Source organism: Puma concolor, chromosome C2, assembly GCF_028749965.1.
Source record: "Puma concolor isolate L17-30 chromosome C2, mPumCon1.1.hap2, whole genome shotgun sequence".
Classification (NCBI taxonomy): domain Eukaryota; kingdom Metazoa; phylum Chordata; class Mammalia; order Carnivora; family Felidae; genus Puma; species Puma concolor.
Window position 1 is genome coordinate 13,170,997 of NC_141675.1, and position 19,116 is coordinate 13,190,112.

Here is a 19,116-nt window from a genome sequence, read left to right on the forward strand (position 1 = left end):
AAAATCTCAAAGCTGTAAAGACATCAAGACATGTTCAACTTTAGTTCACATTTATTGCTATTTTGATTAAAACATGGTAAATCTTCACCTATTATATTGGTAGGAAAAAGATTCAGAGTCATTGTGTTGGCCAAAGTCAGGAGATGACTTCTTATACTGGCTGGTGTAAGTGTTACTTAGGACACCGATAGGAGGAGCAATTAGGCAAAATTTATCAAAATTCAATAAGCAAGCATGCATTATTCTACCTAGCAAGTCTGCTTGACATGTTTTTCCTGTAGTTATGCTTGCATCTATGTGAAAATAGGCACAAACATAAATTTTCTTCTTTTGTGCTATTTGTAATAGTAAAGGATTGGAAACAGCATAGATATCCATAACCTAGGAACTTGGACAATTTTTATAAAAAGTATTCCACATCTATAAAACAGAATACTATACAGCCATCAAAAATGGCAAGGTGGTTTTCCTTGCACTGTTAAGAATGAACTCCAAGGTACACTGTTAAGTGAAGAAAGTCAAGGTTTAGAAGAAATGTATACTTGCCACCAATGGAGTGAAAACATAAATGTATGTTTGGGATTCAGGAACCATCTCTGGGAACATAGGAAATGCAACACACATTCTTCTGGGGGAGGAAACTAGGGTGGCTGGGCCACAGAAAAAGGAGAAACTACTTTTCACCGTGAGGCTTTTGCATTTTGTAACTGTTTGTACATACTACCAACTTAAAATATAAAACAAACAAATTGTACATTACAGAATTTGTCACAATGACATTTTAAGTTTCTCAGTAGCATAAATGGCTTCATATTTTAAATATAATTACATAACAGACAGCAAGCAAGTCAAGGATCAGATGATGATTACCTGACGCAGATAAAATTCAGGGTCCACTCTTAATTAATGTCACCAACATAAAACAAAACAAAACCACAAACAAAACAAAACAAAACAAAACAACAAAACCCCACACTGATTTGGCATTATAGATGGGTACTTTATCGTATTCAGTTTCCAGAAACTCATCGCAACCCAAATGCTCTTCAACTGGAGAATAAACAACATATAAAGTACGACAATTCAATGAACCACTCAACAACAAAAAACAATGAGCGAATGACAGATTCAACAACATGCGTGCATTTTAAATGCCTTATCGTTAGTGAAGGAAGGCTGTTTCCGAAGCCTATACACGATATGATTCCATTTAGAGAACATTCTGCAAAAGGTAAAACTATAGGAATCGAAAACAAAGCTGTGGTTTTCAAAGGTGAAGAGGAGAAGGGACGGTTCCATAGCAAAGGGGCAGTACAGGGGAGTTTCAGGAACTATCCTGGATCTTGATACAGTGCCCTAATAATAGAGCATTTACGTTTTATAGAAAGCTGGCAAAATAACTATAAAGTAGATCTGGAAAACAGAAAAAAGGAATAGCTAAAAATTAAATAATAATCATTTGAAAGTAATAGCTAGAGCAGGGACTTGTTTTGTGAGATAAAATATTTTATAGGGATGCGTCGGTGGCTCAGTCGCTTAAGCGCCTGACTCTTGATTTTGGCTCAGGTTCGATCTCACTGTTTGTGAGTTCGAGCCCCATATTGGGCTCTGTGCTGGCAGTGCAGAGCCTGCTTGCGATTCTCGCTCTCTCCCTCTTTCTGCCTCTGCCCTGCTGGCACTGTCTCTGCCTCTGTCAAAAAGAAATAAACTTAAAAAAATATGTATTTTATAATGACTGGATACATGTATTTGTATGACTGTTCTGTAAAGCAAGCACTCATATCACAGGTAATTAAACTAGTTAATATAGAAAAAAGGCGATATAAACTAGTATGAAAGAAACGGATTCATTTCTAAGGGCTGTTGGGATACCCGATTAAATAATCAATTTAGATACTTAATTGATACCAAATGTGCTAATGAGCTAAATGTTGGGAAAGAGTTACATTAGTGAGTGTTAATGAAATCTCTTAGATTTAAAGTGATTTTTCAAATGTTTGTTTTTGAGAGAGAGAGACAGAATGTGAGTGGGGAGGGGCAGAGAGAGAGGGAGACAGAATCTGAAGCAGGCTCCAGGCTCTGAGCTGTCAGCACAGAGCCCAAGACGGGGCTTGAACCCACAAGCTTTATGGGGTTGGATGCGTAACCGACTGAGCCATCCAGACGCCCCATAAAGCGATTTTTTTAAAAAAAGGCACAATGGAAAACATGATTTCTCGTAAAAAATAAACTATTATTGGTAAAAAAAAAATGGAAGTCAAAGTCAAACAGTAAGCCCCAGGAAAAAACTTGCAGGCGAAATGCGATAGATGCTTAATATACCAAACGTAGATTGCACTTCATTACAACAATAGGTTTAGATCAAATTCATTATTATTTTTTAAAAATCTCAACTGGATAGAACTTACCCCCGAGTAGTTTAAAATCATACCCAACGAAACCAAACCAGCTTCACCTAGTTCTATTCAATTCAAAGGGCTCATCAAGATCCGGTCTGGTCATCTGCACCTGATTTTAACCAGCACTAATTAGCTCTGATCAATTTAAACTCAAATATATTGATTGGAATTTTTATAGTATCAAGAATTTCCAAAAGCATCAGCTTGGTTCTGCTTAGTGAGGATCTTCCAATCTCTATCTTTTGATGTCCTCTAGAATGTTTATTGATCCTTCTCCTCAAGGTGACATTGATCATTCCCTCTTTTTACTTCCAGTCCCTGGCATCTTTATGACACCTCTTCCACTGTGTGCTTATCCCTGAAAATATATTCCTATGTCTAGTCCACACTCAAATTAAAAATGTGTGCTTAATGGAATGAAGAAAAAAATCACATGTCTACTAGTATAAAGGATATTGAATTGCCACAAGGTAAACTAGGCTCTCAAGTATTCTACGTTTTCTGTGTCTTCAAATCATTGAACTATATGGATTTTTCTACCATGTCATTAAGATTTGATTTTCTTTTAGCCTTAATCTAGGATTGCTAGGATTGTTTTCACCCCAGTAGATATTACTTTCTTTCATGACTGAGATTTGCAGCCTCTTTGTAACCACAGGAGGAATTCTATTCAGTTGTCTGAATTAGGTACCTGTGATAAAAGTTGTCTGAATTAGGTACCTGTGATAATTGTTTTTCTAAGTGGTACTTCTCAGCCTAAAAAAAAAAAAAAAAAAAAAAAAAAAAAAACACAGTAATGATAGCAAGACATTTTCTCTCCAGTATCTCAGGAATGAAAGGAATAAAAAACATGATCAGGTTCCACTTAGTTTCCATGGCTCCTTTGGCCCATCCAGTGAAAGGATAGCATATAGAAGGAGAAAAACCAAAGAGTCTGTAATTCTTCTCACTGAAGCTTCTTAATAATGTGCCTTTTCTTCTGGACCCAGCTATTAACACTTATATACAGCTCAAAACAGAAAAAAAAATTCTACAGCTTAGGTTTTGAAGAAAGATTGTTTCTCCAAAGGGAAGTTTCTACAAATAGGTTACCTTTTCTTTACAACAAAAGAACCACTTATCAAACTCTAATACAGAAACCAAGTGCATGGCTTGCTGAAGGTGATAGCCAAATATTTCCACTCTTCTAAAAACCAGAATGAGTATGAAAGTAAGCAACTGAGTCTCCAGGAAGAAGGCTCTGAATAGACTAAAGGAATGAAACATTTAACTCAATACAGAATAGTAATATTCATTCTGTTTCGCAAATAAGGAGGAAACCTGGCCCCCCATTGGGGAATGGAGGGGAAAAACATGACTGGGAAGAGCTACTGGATTTCTTGCTGATCTCTTCTCCTATAATACTTCCCCCCTCCACTCAAGAAAACTAGAAAAGACATTACGATTCAGTATAACCAATAAGTAAATAAGTGTAACCTAAATAGCTCTTAGTACTTATTAGGCACATGACAAGAGCTCTATTTAGTCTAATTTATTTAATCCACAGTCACCTCACAACACTAGTACAGAAAGGAACTATGATTACCTCCATTTTACCAATGAGGAAATTGAGGCACAGAGGGGTTGAGTAATTTGCCCAAGGTCACACGCCTAGTAAGTGGCAGAACTACATCCTGGGATCAATGAGCCCACTTACCGGGTCTGTGTCTGGGCAATTTACATGAATTCTGTAAGCGCCAGCCTCCTCATCTAGAATGGAGCAGTGTGCTTTCCCTAAGGGCACTTTGAGGATGAAATAGAATAATACACACGACACTGAACACCATGTTTGGCATATAATAACCCTTGTCTTTTCTCCCGGCACTAAAAATGTTCATTGCTAAGATGTGGAGACAGCTGAACAAAGATATTCTCTGGCTCTAACTCTATCTTTTGTTCCTTCAAGCTGTATAGAGGCATATTGGACATACAATGTTGTGTAATTTTAAGGTGTACAAGGTGTCAATTTGATACACAAACTGCAAATTTGATGCATGTGTACTGCAAAACATTTACCACCCTAGCATTATCTAACACCTCTTCTGTCTTTTAGGAGACTTTGGTGTCAAAAATTGAAACTGAAGTAATCACGTATAAAGAATAACAAGAGAAATACTCTACAGGCAGACAAAAAGCAGAAAGACAAATATGGAGAAACTGGAAATGCTTCAGTCTTGAAGTTAAAACAGGAAACTCAAAGACAGAATTGATCTTCTCTGCAGAAGTCCAAATAGTGTAAAATAATTCTACGGAATCCAGGATGAATATTTTTCTGTGCCAAACCTGACAAAGGCAGGAAGAGATTAACAATGCAAACAAAACAGCTTGATGAAAATTTTCTGAACGAATGGATGACAAAGGTCAAGGGGAGAAACTCTTGGTGCTATTGATAAAGGACTTCATTAAGCCCTCAGGGAAAACGGGTATAAATATTTATTCGAACGACAATTCAAATCAATATAAAGGTTAATGAATCCATTCTGTTCATGGCACGGGCACTAGAGCCCCCATGTGCTACAAGGACACAACCTGCAAGCTTTAGAAAAAGAGACCTTTAAAAAACTACAGCTATTTTCTGCAATGATTTTAATCAGAAAAAAAAAATAGGTCGAATTGCTAGCTATAGAATTAATTGTAACAACCAATAGGATAGTTGGTATTCCACCCACTTATTTTATATTCTTAATGTTTCTTTTAATTTCCAGAGGCCATTGCTTTTTTTGTTTTTGTTTTTGCTTGTTTGTTTTGTTTGTTGTTTTTTGTTTGTTTGAAATTCTGGAGACAGGAGCAATGGAAAATAAGAGGTAGAATGGAAAGAGAATTTAATCTTGAGGAGAAAGAAAAGGATTCTTGTGCTTTTGAACACTGTCTTCCACCCCCAAAGAAAGCTTTTGACATTTAAATGTTTTACAATTTACGAAGAGGAAGAAATGTAAAAATATTTCTATATGGAGTCATCATATTTGACGATTTCTGCATTCATTTTACAGGCATTTACTAATTGAATGCCTTATTAGGAGACAATTAAGATAGTATTAAGAAATCACACTGGAATCATGAGCTCACCTTTTTTTTTTCTTAGTTCAATTCAGTGTCTCTCTTAAGCATCTCCTATGTTCAAATGCCAGGCATCGGAAGAGACACAGGGATTAAAAAAAGCATAATTCTGCCATCCAGTGGGGTAAGGTAAGTATACAGTGACAGCCATAAGAGACTACATATCACAAATGGACAACTACTGTAGGAGAAAGCAATCTGATGTGATGTCCTGAGAGTTAAGAGTGGGGGTGAGGAGTTGGGAGGGTTAGAAATTAGGAAAATCTGCATGAAAAATATATTCAGTGGTTAGCAGGATTTCTTTGGGAAATGAGGGTAGAGAAAGGAAATTCTAGGCCCTGTAAACTGGAGGTACAAAGATATACCAAGAAATCATTATAAGAGGTTTGTGATTATACATGTTTTTGCAGTCCTTTTACCTAACGTAAAGACTCTCTGCATTAACAAGACCATGTTGGTCCTATCAGAAGTGTGACAAGTGTTTATGGATCTGGGAGTCACTAGAGCAAATTTCGGGTAAATATATATCTGTTGCTATACTATATTCTTTCCAGTCATCCCACAAAACTATGGAGCTCCAAGCTGGACATTTTTCATTAAATGGATCCCATTCGAGGCTGAAATATGGCAGCTGTGGGCAAATTTGTAAATGTGTAAGACTGGAGGGTGGTCTTTACCTAGCAAAAAGGGAGGTAAACTTTATATGGTCCATGTACCAGGTAATGCCCATCCACGACTATCGTTCATAGACTTCCACATTTAAATGTTATTTCCAGCCTAGAGAATAGATTTTGATGAATTGATTTTCATGATGCTAACAGGTGCTACTAACAGCAGTAATGTCTCCCACTTCCTGCCAGAACTTCTGTAGAGCTTTACAAAGTTAATCCTGGTAACACTTTTGTAAAGGAGGCACTATAAACATCGAATGCAAACAGTGGGTTCCACGAGGAACTTGACAAAAGGCTAAATAACTTGCTCCAGGTCAACAGGTAAAGACACAGAGCCAAACTCTAACCAAACCCTTCAGTCTCCATAGGACAAGATGGTATTCTCGATGGTACACGTTCTCTCACCACTTAAATTCAGAGGAAGAAGAGTATCCCGGCCATGAGGCTCTCATAGAAAGCACAGCCCAAGCTGGATGGGGGTTGTTCTTTAACAGTGTATAGACCCAGGAAAGACGTAAAACACTTTCCTTGAGTTGAGAGAAATGAAGAGGCTGTCGAGGGTATAAGCAAATATCAAATTATGTCTTTTCAAAACCAATCACAGGAGAAATTTTACCTTAAATTTTGTCATCTATTACATGGATATGTTGGGTTAAAATCATAACAAGTTATGAAGGATGTCTAGAGGGCGCTTTTCTTAGAGGTCTTTCGTACTAGGTTAAGATTACAGAAATCATGATCTAGGGACTACCTAATCAGAGACTACCATTTCTGAAAAACAAATTAAGACTTTCTGTGAACACTAAGTACATAGTGTTCAATTAGTTACATGTTAGTGTTTACAGTATCATAACTATTACTATATTAGTATTATTACTTATTACAACTAGCAAACCTGGAAGCCTATATCCGAGATGCATCCCACACAGAACTCCGTGGTGCAGTCCAGCCATGAGATGAGCACTGAATGAAATTAGCAGTGAGCAAAAGAAATGACACAGAACAGCTCTTATGATGAGAGCTCCCATGTCCTATCTGTGGTTAGCCTTGTGGCTCTTAGATATTCGCCTTAAACTCTCCCTAAATTCTGGTAGACTCACGCACCACTCACAAATTACAGTCACATGTCCGCAATCTCAGCGTAACACACATGCTGCGTATACACAGTTTCAATAAAACATTCACATAGTCTGTCAAACTACATATCGTTTGCTAATAAGACGGTCATGTAAGTAAGTGTTCAGAAGAATAACCAATGACTCTGTATCTCAAAAGACCCCCACCAAAACAAACATTCACTACAGCTTAAGTAATCTGCATGCTTGTTTTCAAAAAACAGTAGTGTAGGGGCACCTGGGTGACTAAGTTGGTTAAGCTATTGACTTGATTTCGGCTCAGGTCATGATCTCCTGTGGGGTGAGATCACGTCAGGGCTCAGCACTGATCTCCCTCTCGCAGGCGCTCTCTCTTTGTCTCAAAATAAATAAATAAACTTAAAAACAAAATAAAACCAGTTGTGTAACTCATTATTTTTTAATTCCTCCACTTAAAACAGCTGTCTAGAACACATCCAGGTTTGCAAAGTAAGTTCAGAAAGATGAGAGGATATTTTATTTATTTAAAAAATTTTTTTAAAATGTTTATTTACTTTGAGGGAGAGAGAGACAGAGTGCGAGCAGGGGAGGGGTAGAGACAGAGGGAGACCCAGAATCCGAAGCAGGCTCCAGGCTCAGAGCTGTCAGCACACAGCCTAATGCGGGACTCAAACTCACAAGCTGCGAGATCATGACCTGAGCTGAAGTCAGATGCTCAACCGACTGAGCCATGCAGGCGCCCCAAGATGAGAGGACATTTTAAACTTCACCTTTACCCTGGTTATTTTCCTTAATCTTTTCTAATTCCGAGAAGATAAAAGGGCTTGATTCTGAATTTCTGCTTTATATCCGTGGCAATCAAAGTTGTGTCTGTTTGTTTATTTGTTTTTGTCTCAGGACCTCCTTACACTCTTAAAAATTATTGCGGACCTCAAAGAGCTTCTGTTGACACAGGTTATATCTATTGATATTTGCCATTTTAAAAATCTAGTTAACATAGTAATAAACCCACCATGTGATAAGTGACACATTTTTATTTAAAAAAAAATTTTTAACGTTTATTTATTTTTGAGACAGAGAGAGACAGAGCATGAACAGGGGAGGGGCAGAGAGAGAGGGAGACACAGAATCAAAAACAGGCTCCAGGCTCTGAGCTGTCAGCACAGAGCCCGATGCGGGGCTCGAACTCACGGACCGTGAGATCATGACCTGAGCCGAAATCGGACGCTTAACCGACCGAGCCACCCAGGCGCCCCACATTTTTATTTTTAAAAAATCAAAAATGAAATAAAAATAAGTGTTGACTTGGTTCATATTTTTGCAAGTCCCTGTAATGTCAGGTTTAATTGAAGACAGCTGAACTCTCATATCTGCTTCTTCATTCAATCATATCACACATCACGTAACTTCTAGGAAACTCCACTCTATACTCATGAAAGAATCCGAGTGAAAAGGGAAATAATGTGTCAGGATTATGGAAATATTTTGACCTTGCAGACCACCAGAAAGGATCTCAGGAAGCCCATAGTCTGAACCACTGTTTGGCTCAAACCAACCATGCCATCTTAAAGTGATTGCACATAAAATAGGTTAGTTTCAATATTTGGCTTTAATGCTTCTGTACTTTAAGAGCTTTTGTATGAAAAACCCATTATCTTATATACTGGTACAATTTTGATTCTTTTGAATGGACCTTTATCAAGACATACGATTAGCCAAACCATCCTACCAACCAGTGGTCTACTCACTCACAGGACATGGGATTGCAATTCTATCTACCCTTGCAAATGTTTAATCAGTAGTCAACCTGTCCATGCTTTTCCCAGAGAAGCCTGTTACCCATCAATAACTGCTATCTCACTTGGAGTGTGTCTAGTGCGTTCATCTTCCGGAAAGCCAAGGAGACTTTGGAGATAGTGTATGTCATACTCTGGTGTTCTCATCAGGAGCAAAAGAACTGGGGTATAGATACCCCAACACCAGTCACACATTGTTTAAGGGCTGCCTAACCACAGGAATGTAACTTCCTAGGCACTTCTGACTCTCTTTTTGATAGGCAAATAGGCTGCTGCAACCAAAAGCCAGTCCACCTACAAGGACAGTGGGGTGCTGGCTGAGGGCCATCAGGTAAGCACCCTGGGAGTGCTAACACCTGCTCTAATAACAAACAGCGAGAAATTAACTTCGACTGTGGATTCTATTTATTTTCGGGCATTTCAGTGACTCAACTCGTGTAGCTGTTTAATAAAACTTCTGGTCCCAAATAAGTCCCACTCTCAGTTCACGAGGAAAAGGCTATGTTTTCACACTAACAGCCCCCTGACCTGCTGCAGGGTTGCAGTACACCTTTAGCTGAGAAATACATTTTTTGTAAAGTCACTGAAAGGTTTTTTTAACACCTTAAGTAGTAAGAATTATCTATGTATCTTTGTTAACTGATAATAAGAATCCAGTTACCTCCCTAGATTTTTATTTGTGTCTCAAAACTAAGTTTTCAGGGGGGACTCAAGAATTAAGAGCTTCAGGATCCCCTTTATTTTGTGGGGCAATAAGTTGGGAGTAGGAACATCATCTATGCGTTAGATATAATCATCTAAAACTTATAGCTGATATCTGCTATACAACCTCTATGATCTCTTCTAAGCCATAATAATCTTTCAATAGCATGGGGTGCCTGGGTGGCTCAGTTGGTTAGGCATCTGACTTCAGCTCGGGTCGTGATCTTGTGGTTCATGGGTTCAAGCCCCGCATCGGACTCTGTGCTGACAGCTCAGAGCCTGGAGCCTGCTTGGATTCTGTGCCTCCCTCTCTCTCTCTCTCTCTCTGCCGGTCCCTTGCTCACACTCTGTCTCTCACTCTCTCAAAGGTAAATAAACATTAAAATAAAATCCTTCAATAGCAGGAACAATTGAAAGCAAGTATTAAGGTTGAAACCTAAGAGATACACATTTGCATGAATTTAGATTTACAAGTGGTATAATTTCCTTGGCATATTTTATGGAACCAGATAGTGTGAATTAACACGTGATTTCTTTGAGTCAAAAATAATGTGCTCTGAGATCTAAGCACCCACCCCCAAAGACTCTCTTTTAAGATGTCCAACAGTCATCCATTTTATATATCCTGATGAGAAAGTACAAAGAAACTGTAAAGTCAAAATAATTAACAAGATAGATTTTTCCCCCTCTGTTTAACATACACACAACCCAAATGAAACAAAGAAGATGAAAAATAGGAGAAACTAAGAAAGTTCTCCAGAGGCTGTTTGGTAATATAATTTAGAAATAGGGTGGTGATACTCAGTTGAAAGAACTTCTGTATTAGTGTATTAGTTTTCAGTTGCAGTAGCAAACTAACAAAAAACTTAGGGGCATAAAACAATACAAATTTACTATCTTACAGTTCTGTAGGTCACAAGTCCTACACAGACCCCACTGGGCTGCAATCAGGATGTGAATAGGGCTGAGTCCCTCTATGGAAGCTTTAGGGGAGAATCCAATTCCTTGCCTGCTTCAGCTTCCAGAGACTGCCCACATTTCCATCTTCAAGGCCACCAATGGTGGCTCAGGGCCTTCTCAGACCACATGACTCTGATCCCTTCTTCTGCCTCTCACTGCCATTCTTAAGGACCCTTGTCATTATATAGGGTCCACCTTAAATAATACAGAATAATTTCCCTGCTTTAAGGTCAGTTTATCAACAAGCTTAATTCCAAATGCAGCCTTAATTCTTCTTCGCCATGGAACCTAACGTATTAACAGGTAGTGAGGAATAAACAGAGATATTTGGGGGAGAGGGAGCATTATTCTGTCTACCCCAAGCAGTTATTTACGTATTTAACAAATACTTATTAGTACTCTTCTGTGACAGGCATTGGTTAGACGCTTGAAACATAAATAGCAAGGTGCAATCCTTGCATTGAAAGAGTTGATAGGCTAATTGTTTAAGGGTAAAGGGAAAGATAAACATCGAAGTCCTTTCTTAGAAAAATGTATCATCTAATGGGACAGATGTGCCTTTGAAATATATGAAGTCTTAAAAAAAATGATCACAAGCATGCCAGTTTCCTATGAAGGGGTTTTTTACTGTACTGAAAAATAACTAAAATAATAATAAATGAATTGATTCATCATTCCCAGGCTTAAAGAGGTAAGAAATCAGAGAAAACAGTTGTAAGGTAAACAAATGATGGCTGGTTCAGAGCTTGCCTAATGAATGTCTTCATGTATATTCCTCTTAAAGCATTTTCTTAAATTTTGCAGACTTTTCATTGTAAATATTAGGTCATAAATAATGAGCTGTGTGCATGGTAGGCTTCTTGATGGTTACTGGGACAGAGTGGCAAGTATTTAATTCAGGATACCATCCATTTATCCAAATTTGGCTAAAATGCACTTTTAAATCAATCCTATTAAATGAGATTCTAGATTTAGAAATGCACTTAATTATTCAGAGCTTCATTTCTATGGCTTGTGTCTTAATTGGCCGTAGGCCACTCAAACCTTCTGCTTGCTAATAGAACTCATTCGGACAGACACTAAATGGTTTAACGCTCATTAGTGATGCTGACAGAAGGCAAAGCCCAACATCATCTTTGAAATAAAATTTAGGTTTTGCAATTTATTTTTTAAGTTTTTACTGTGAAATCTTTAGTGCAGAAATTTGGAAGACCTGAATGGATTATTTTAGAAATAAGAGATGGAGATGGTTTGTGACTCTGGAGATGCAGAGAAAACCTCTTCATTCTTCCTCTCTATTCCATGAAATTATAGTTGCTTTAAAAAATCAGATTCTGGAGCCAAGTGGCAACTTCAGACACACTCTGCTAGCACTTGTTGGTGCTTATACGTAATTATGGAAAATACATGGCCAGCAAAGCATAGTGACCATATTGTATTGATTAAACACAATAGATTTTTCAATATTGCATTATAGTAGGAATAATAAGCCAATGTCGTACTTCCTCTGGGCAGGGAAAAGCAACATTATGTCAGCATAGAATAAGATTGCCTGTTTATTCTCAAGATATTCACTTTTTTTTATGTGAAAAAGAGAAAAAAGAAAAAGGCAACAAAAGGACAGCGTGGGAATAGTGCTTAATTAGATCCAGTGGCACAAAGTTCAGAACTAGACCTAACTTCAGTATAAGTTAGGCAGGACCATTTGCCATGTGAGAACACAGAATTAATCATTGTGCTGTCCAAGAGTCAATGAGTTCTTCAAAGAAAAAACATTTAGACTGTCAAGATAATACCTTAAAAAGCAGTCTTGGAAAAAAAAAAAAAGAAAGAAAAGGCTTTTCAAAAAGTGACTAGAGTCTTTTTCCAAGTAAGTTTCCTTTTCTCATGAATATTTAGCATTCTCTCTGTATATTTCGATATACATGTGTCACAGAAAACTTTGCTAACAATTAAGACAAGATTCGAAGGTTTATCTCAATGTTTTCCTCCAAGTTTGATGACGCACAGAAGCTGTGTATCAACCCTACACCCTCAGGAAGTTCATCAAAATGAATACAAGCATGAGGGCCATTCAATTCATGGAATTGTACATCAACACCAAAGAACATTTACCAAGAATCTACACTGAGTTGAGCAATAGCTCTTGAAGCAGCAAAAATAGAAAAACAAAAACAACAAAAACGAACAACAACAACAAACCCCAGTGTAAACAACTCAGAATGAAATAAATAGACAAAAAATTACCTCAGTACTGCTCACACTTTCCCACCTGCTCCAGGGCAGATTAGAACTTCAGAGAAAGTCAAGGAAAGTTAAGTAAGGGAATCTCCAGTGTTGCTGAAAACTTCCAACATTCTAACCTTAAACCTCCAATTGTCCAGCTAAAGATCATCTCTGTTTCCCTTACACCAGCTACAGCCATCCTCACACTGGACCTCATTATCAATGCCTACCACTCCACATTCATCCAGGACCCAAACCTTACAGGTTCCTTTCTCTGTGGCCCTAATTTTCTATGCTTGCATCCCACCTCCACTTTGCTGGCATTTTGACTATTGTCTACTCTTCCATTCTCTCTACAATTTCAGCCACCATCCACCTCTTCCCATCCTCAGTTATTTTAAGGTCAGCCATGTCACCGTGTCACTGGTGGCATTTTGTCCTTACCTTCTTCCATCCGTCTCTTGTTTAACTGAATCCCAGAATACCATGTATCTACTACTATTCATCTTTATCATCCTAAGTATGTGGTACATAAGTGCTGCTGTTAAAAAAAAAGTCACTAAAACAGCGTATTTTGTCTATCAAATTCCCTTTACCACTTTAGCCCGTCTACTGTCTTCTACGGTCAGAATTTTTTTTTTTTAATTTGTTTGTTTTTTGTTTTTGTTTTTTTACGGAGGCAAAGAGAGCAAGTGGGTCAGGGGCAGAGAGAGAGGGAGAGAGAGAAATCCCAAGCAGGTTCAAAGCTGTCAGCACAGAGCCCCAATGTAGGGCTCAAACTCATGTACTGTGAGATCCTGACCTGAAACCAAGAGTCGGATGCTTAACCAACTGAGTCACCCAGGCACCCCAATGGTCAGAAATTTTAAATCAAAATACAGTTCCCCATCACAATTCTGGGAACACCTACCTTAATTTGACTTTTCCCAAATCAGAGCTTGGGACAGGGTTGTAGTTTAATTGGGAGCTGATGCCAGGAAGAAGATATAATACAAAGGGAAAAGAAAGGCAAAGAAGAATGAAAAGCCAATAAAAGACGTCTCACTGAGCTTGTGTTACCACTGTGGACAACCCCCTAAGGAATCTTGCAGAATGTGACTCAGAATAGTCCCTCCAAAGGATGAGAGGCTCGATCTTAATCACTGACTCCCATAGCTCATTAATTGAGGGTTGTCCCCAGAAGTGATAACTCTCCCAAAGTTTGCAGAAAACCTATGCTGCGTTGGGTGAGCTTTTATAGATATTGCCCTGAGGTAGAAAGATGGAGAGATTCAGTAGACGCTCGAGATGGAATGCTTCCAGGGTGAACAGAGGCTGCCCGCTTCATCTGCAGCTGTAATCACGTGGGGGGAAGAGGTGAGCATGGGGCACACTAGCCATTGCAATCCTTTCTAACCTTCTGAAGATGAACCCTTTACCTTCCCTGTCAAGCTTCTCATTTTCCACATTTAGCAATTTAATCATCTTTGCCTACTTTCTCCCTTATCTAATCAGTAACCAACTCAAACTTTCACAGTATCAAATGTGGCTCCGTAGGAAGGTTGAGAAATGATTGACCAAGTCTACATCAAAGAATTCATACAGATTCTAAGACTCTACTGACGATGTCATGGTCAGGCTACTCTGCAAAGTTCACTAATAATACTCCAACAGTGTTTCATCATGAGGCAACTAACTATGTATTTGGTACCTAGAAATAATCAAGAAGGTATCCCTAACATTATAAATGAGAGGCTTCCCAGAAAGTAGCTTCTGAATATGGCAAACATCCTCTTATTTTTTTTTTTTTTAATTTTTTTTTTCAACATTTATTTATTTTTGGGACAGAGAGAGAGCATGAACGGGGGAGGGGCAGAGAGAGAGGGAGACACAGAATCGGAAACAGGCTCCAGGCTCTGAGCCATCAGCCCAGAGCCCGACGCGGGGCTCGAACTCACGGACCGCGAGATGGTGACCTGGCTGAAGTCGGACGCTTAACCGACTGCGCCACCCAGGCGCCCCAAACATCCTCTTATTAATGAGAAATCTAAACTGACACCCAGTTGGGGATTGCAGTATTTACACAGTTTATCATGCCAATGATGTTTTGGTTTCACAAAGATGAAAAGCTCAGAGGTAGGCAATGCTTCAACCAAGTAAAACCATAAAAATATATTTTTGCTACAGTGGATACCACAATACTTTTCTATTTTTTGCCTCTTACACAACTACCATATTTGTTACATCGGTGCTTAAGAGACTGGTATCACTGAGGAAACACTGATTGTAAGGGTCTGCAAAATCCTCTGATCAAAATGTGTATACTATTGCTCAACTATTCAGAATTTTGTATGTCTTTAGGTGAATACAAATTTCACTTAAATACATTGCTAAGATTTTACTTTGGGGAAAGTTTTAAATGTAAACAAATGACATTTATTTTCATGTTCTTTAAAAAACAATTAACCAGACCTTAAGTATTTTTCCTCACATGCTCCCTTGAAACATACATATATATCCACAAACATACACATTTTTCATTTACATAAACACAAAATAGTAAAATTTATGTCAGAGCATCCATAAGGCACTTTTATTTATTAGAAAAATACGATTCCTCTATCATTCATGTGGTTGTCTAAATTTCTGCTGGTCACAAGATTTGTTACAATTAAAAACATCTCAAAATATGGTGAGCTCTCTCTCTACTTTTCCCTACTTCTTGAAGTTCAATTGGGGCTAGAAATAATCATGTAAAGAGTAAGAAAATCATACCAAAAGTGGATTATTCCATTTTCTTCTGCAAAGACTGCTCCACTGATAGGAACATGTGCTTACAGGCAAAAGTCTAGTTTGAGAGCAAAACATGATTTATTTTTCTACAAACTAGCCTGCGTGTTCCATTCATCAATACATGTCCTTACATGTGGAAGCCTTTCCACATGGTGCATCACTTTGCTCCGGGGGCTCTTTGGAAGTGAATCTTTCAAGTTTGTGCCCTACAGATCCCCGAAGTGTCTGGGAACTTACCCTTTGCTTTTGCCAGAGGTTTGAAAATGAAATGCTTTGGGCCTGCACAATGTTGCTATGCAATTCATTATGGGACAAAGAAACGTCTGGGGTTAGGCAGGCAAGCAACTAATGATCCTTCATTTTGTCCAGAAAACATCAAGATCGATATGTAGGACATGCAACATTTATGGAACACTGTGTTTTCTTTTCCCTCTAGGGGAAGGAAAAAATACTAGATGATCACTTTCTGCAAGATGGCTACATGATCGACGCTGGCCTCTCCTTCCTACCTGCTAGTAGCAATGCAGCCACCTGATCTTTGTTAATTTCCTGTACTGTATATACCAGAATTTAAATAACTTGATTTTTTGGCATGTATAGTTTGCTTCATTGATCCAGGTAACCAAAATCTGGAGACAATGTCATAATCCCAAGTGAACAGAACTGGTTGAAGGCTCTCATATGCATCAACGATCCGTGATGTATTCATTTAAATTAGATCTTTTTATGAACAAAACAGAGGAGCCCAGAGAGAGAAAGCATGAACCAAAAGAAGATAACTGCAGTTTCCTTCCAACTCACATAATCTGTCAGCAGGAATCAAAATTAAATACCATCATAAATCATAGTTAATGAATAAACTGTTTCTAGACTGACAAATCAAAATGGAAGCAGCAACATAAATGTGGTCAATGTTATATGTCCTTGCGAATATCCGTAATGTTTTTAGAATTTGAAAATCAGAGTGATGCCAGCGTTTTGGGTTGAATTGGATTTGTTTCTTAATCTCTTATAGAAATGACCCAGTAGGGGATTTGGAAACTAGAGGATCATCTCAGGAAAATAATTAACTTTGTATCTCCTTTAAGAGAAATCATCGTCAAGGGTAACAGAAACCAATATGGCACAGTATTTGCCCAGTGACGTGTAGACATTTCCCCAAGTCATTCCTAAACAGAGAAGTAAAGAATACAAATTTGGTACCAATTGTTTTCTATTTGTTTACAGTAAGATAAAAGCAGGGGTCTAGTATAGGATGATTGACTTAACATGAAATCCTTTCTATAGCTTTCTTAGGGCCTGAGAGTCTCAGGTGACTATTGGATCTTTGTGGGGCCATCAATCACACATCCTTAAAGCATTACATTGAAAGCATCAACGTGGGTTCCATAAAACCACAAACTTTTAAATTCAAAGATACCAAATCTTGATAATGTAGAACACTGAGATTTTTCTAATTTTGTGAATTCTACTTTAGTTGCAGATGGGCCAGATCACTTATAGGTGGTTTTAATTAGTACACCCACAAGCAAGGACAGTCTCTCTAAAGCTATGTTAGGATTTAGAAAGTTAGGAAAGTGGTCATTTCTTTTGAAAATATCAAAGGAATCATTTCCAATTTGATATCAGGGTTCATAGTGACATCCCACTTGCAGTCTTCAAGATGGAATAGAAAATTGGATGAAGATATGAGTTTTTGAAAATAACACTTCAATCATCCACAACAAATAAGCAGTGAGGACCAATAAAGGCAAACAGCATACACTCATGTTTGATTTTACCCAGTTTGACTTTTATAATAATTGACCCAATGAGGGCATTTTACTCCTGGACTTAAGAAAATACCCACATTTTGCATTATGTCTTATTTTATTCCATATCAAACTTAAATACCAAAGATGAAGTATCTTCTGTTAGTGTTTGAAACCTTTATTACACTTTGTTTGACTCCCAATGCATAAATAACCAAATTCAAGTACTAATGATGATTAATGTCATATATCTAATTCTATTACGTGGACTACAAATCTCAGAAGCATAAACTTGTATCTTTAAGAGTTTTATAACTGAGCACAATTATTTTGCCTCTTGTGTTCCCATGAGATAAAAGTGAGTGAGAAACTCATAACCAAGTTCTTGCTATTCACAATGTTTCCATTGGGTGTAGCTATGATATTAGACAGGTTGATATCACAGCCTGCGTATTCAGGAAGGATGCCCAGACATTGGGGGATTTATAGTGACTTTCTTTGTCTGTATCATTAAATTCTATTAGTCAGCTATGTTCTATGGGGAAAACCAAATAATACAGTTTCAGATTAATCAAGTCAAGAAGGATTTCAATGTCTTTTTCTGAAAATGAAGAAATCTAAAAAAAAAAAAAAACCCTGAGATGTGATAAAACTTGAGTCAACAATAATTTCTACATAATTTGCTTATTCTTAATTTTTATATAACCATCTAACTCACACTTAGTTTAAATGCCTCCTTAGAGATAGGCATCTGTTGGATAAAGTGGATAAATAAGGGGAGAATCTTCTAACAATGCAACCCCTTTATTCAATGATGGGTCTGAGTAGTGTCTTAAATTGCCTTTTATGCTAAAAGGAAAAAAAAAGAAAGTATTTCTCCTCAAATGCAAGGGCAGCTTACATGCTGAGATGAAAACTGCTAACTCTTTTCTTAACAACACCATATGTCTCCAATTGGATCATAATGCAGTTGGTTCTCAAGGGAACGTTATGCATGGAAGCTAACCAGATCGAGCCACAGGCTTAGCTAGCTGTGTGTGCACTCTCTGATTAACCAGGAGATGCGACTTTGGATTTTCCAGATTATCTAAGTGAGTGTCTGAAGGGCCTTTCTCCTTTCCCAACACCCTCCCCAAATGAACCCTGACTCGCATCCCTCTACAAAAATATTTCTCTTTTTGTTCAGATTTCCTCTTCTGTGTAACCTCAATACATTTTAAGGAACTGAAATGTTCAACCCCTGAACTCTCTAACCATGGGTTTTAAATAGTGAATACATTACATAGCAAACATTATAGAAGCCCAGCATAAAAAAATCAAAAGGAAACAATTATAAGACTGAAGAGGTCACATTTCCCCCCTGAGAATCACCAAAAACAAAAGAGCAACCAATAGACCAATATGCATTACTCAGACATTTCTTTATCTACTTATTATAATTCTTTCTTTTTAGCCCTATGTTCAATCTCTAATATTTTTATGCATGAGTAAGATATATTTTAAATTTACTTGTTATTAAACACTTGCCATATATACTACTGGCAGGTTAATATCAGGTTGAGGCATTGCTAGCTTAAGTCCTAACACATAGGATGTATTCAATGCTTTATACTGAGTGTAATCTTTTAAAGCATAAATGTATATCATCT

At 37.8% G+C, this 19,116-nt stretch overlaps 1 protein-coding gene across 6 annotated transcripts in view; it reads right to left on the reverse strand.

The window, feature by feature from the left end:
* Positions 1–19,116, reverse strand: part of RBMS3 (RNA binding motif single stranded interacting protein 3) — a 1,106,864-nt gene that overhangs the window by 234,875 nt on the left and 852,873 nt on the right. The window lies entirely within an intron of this gene.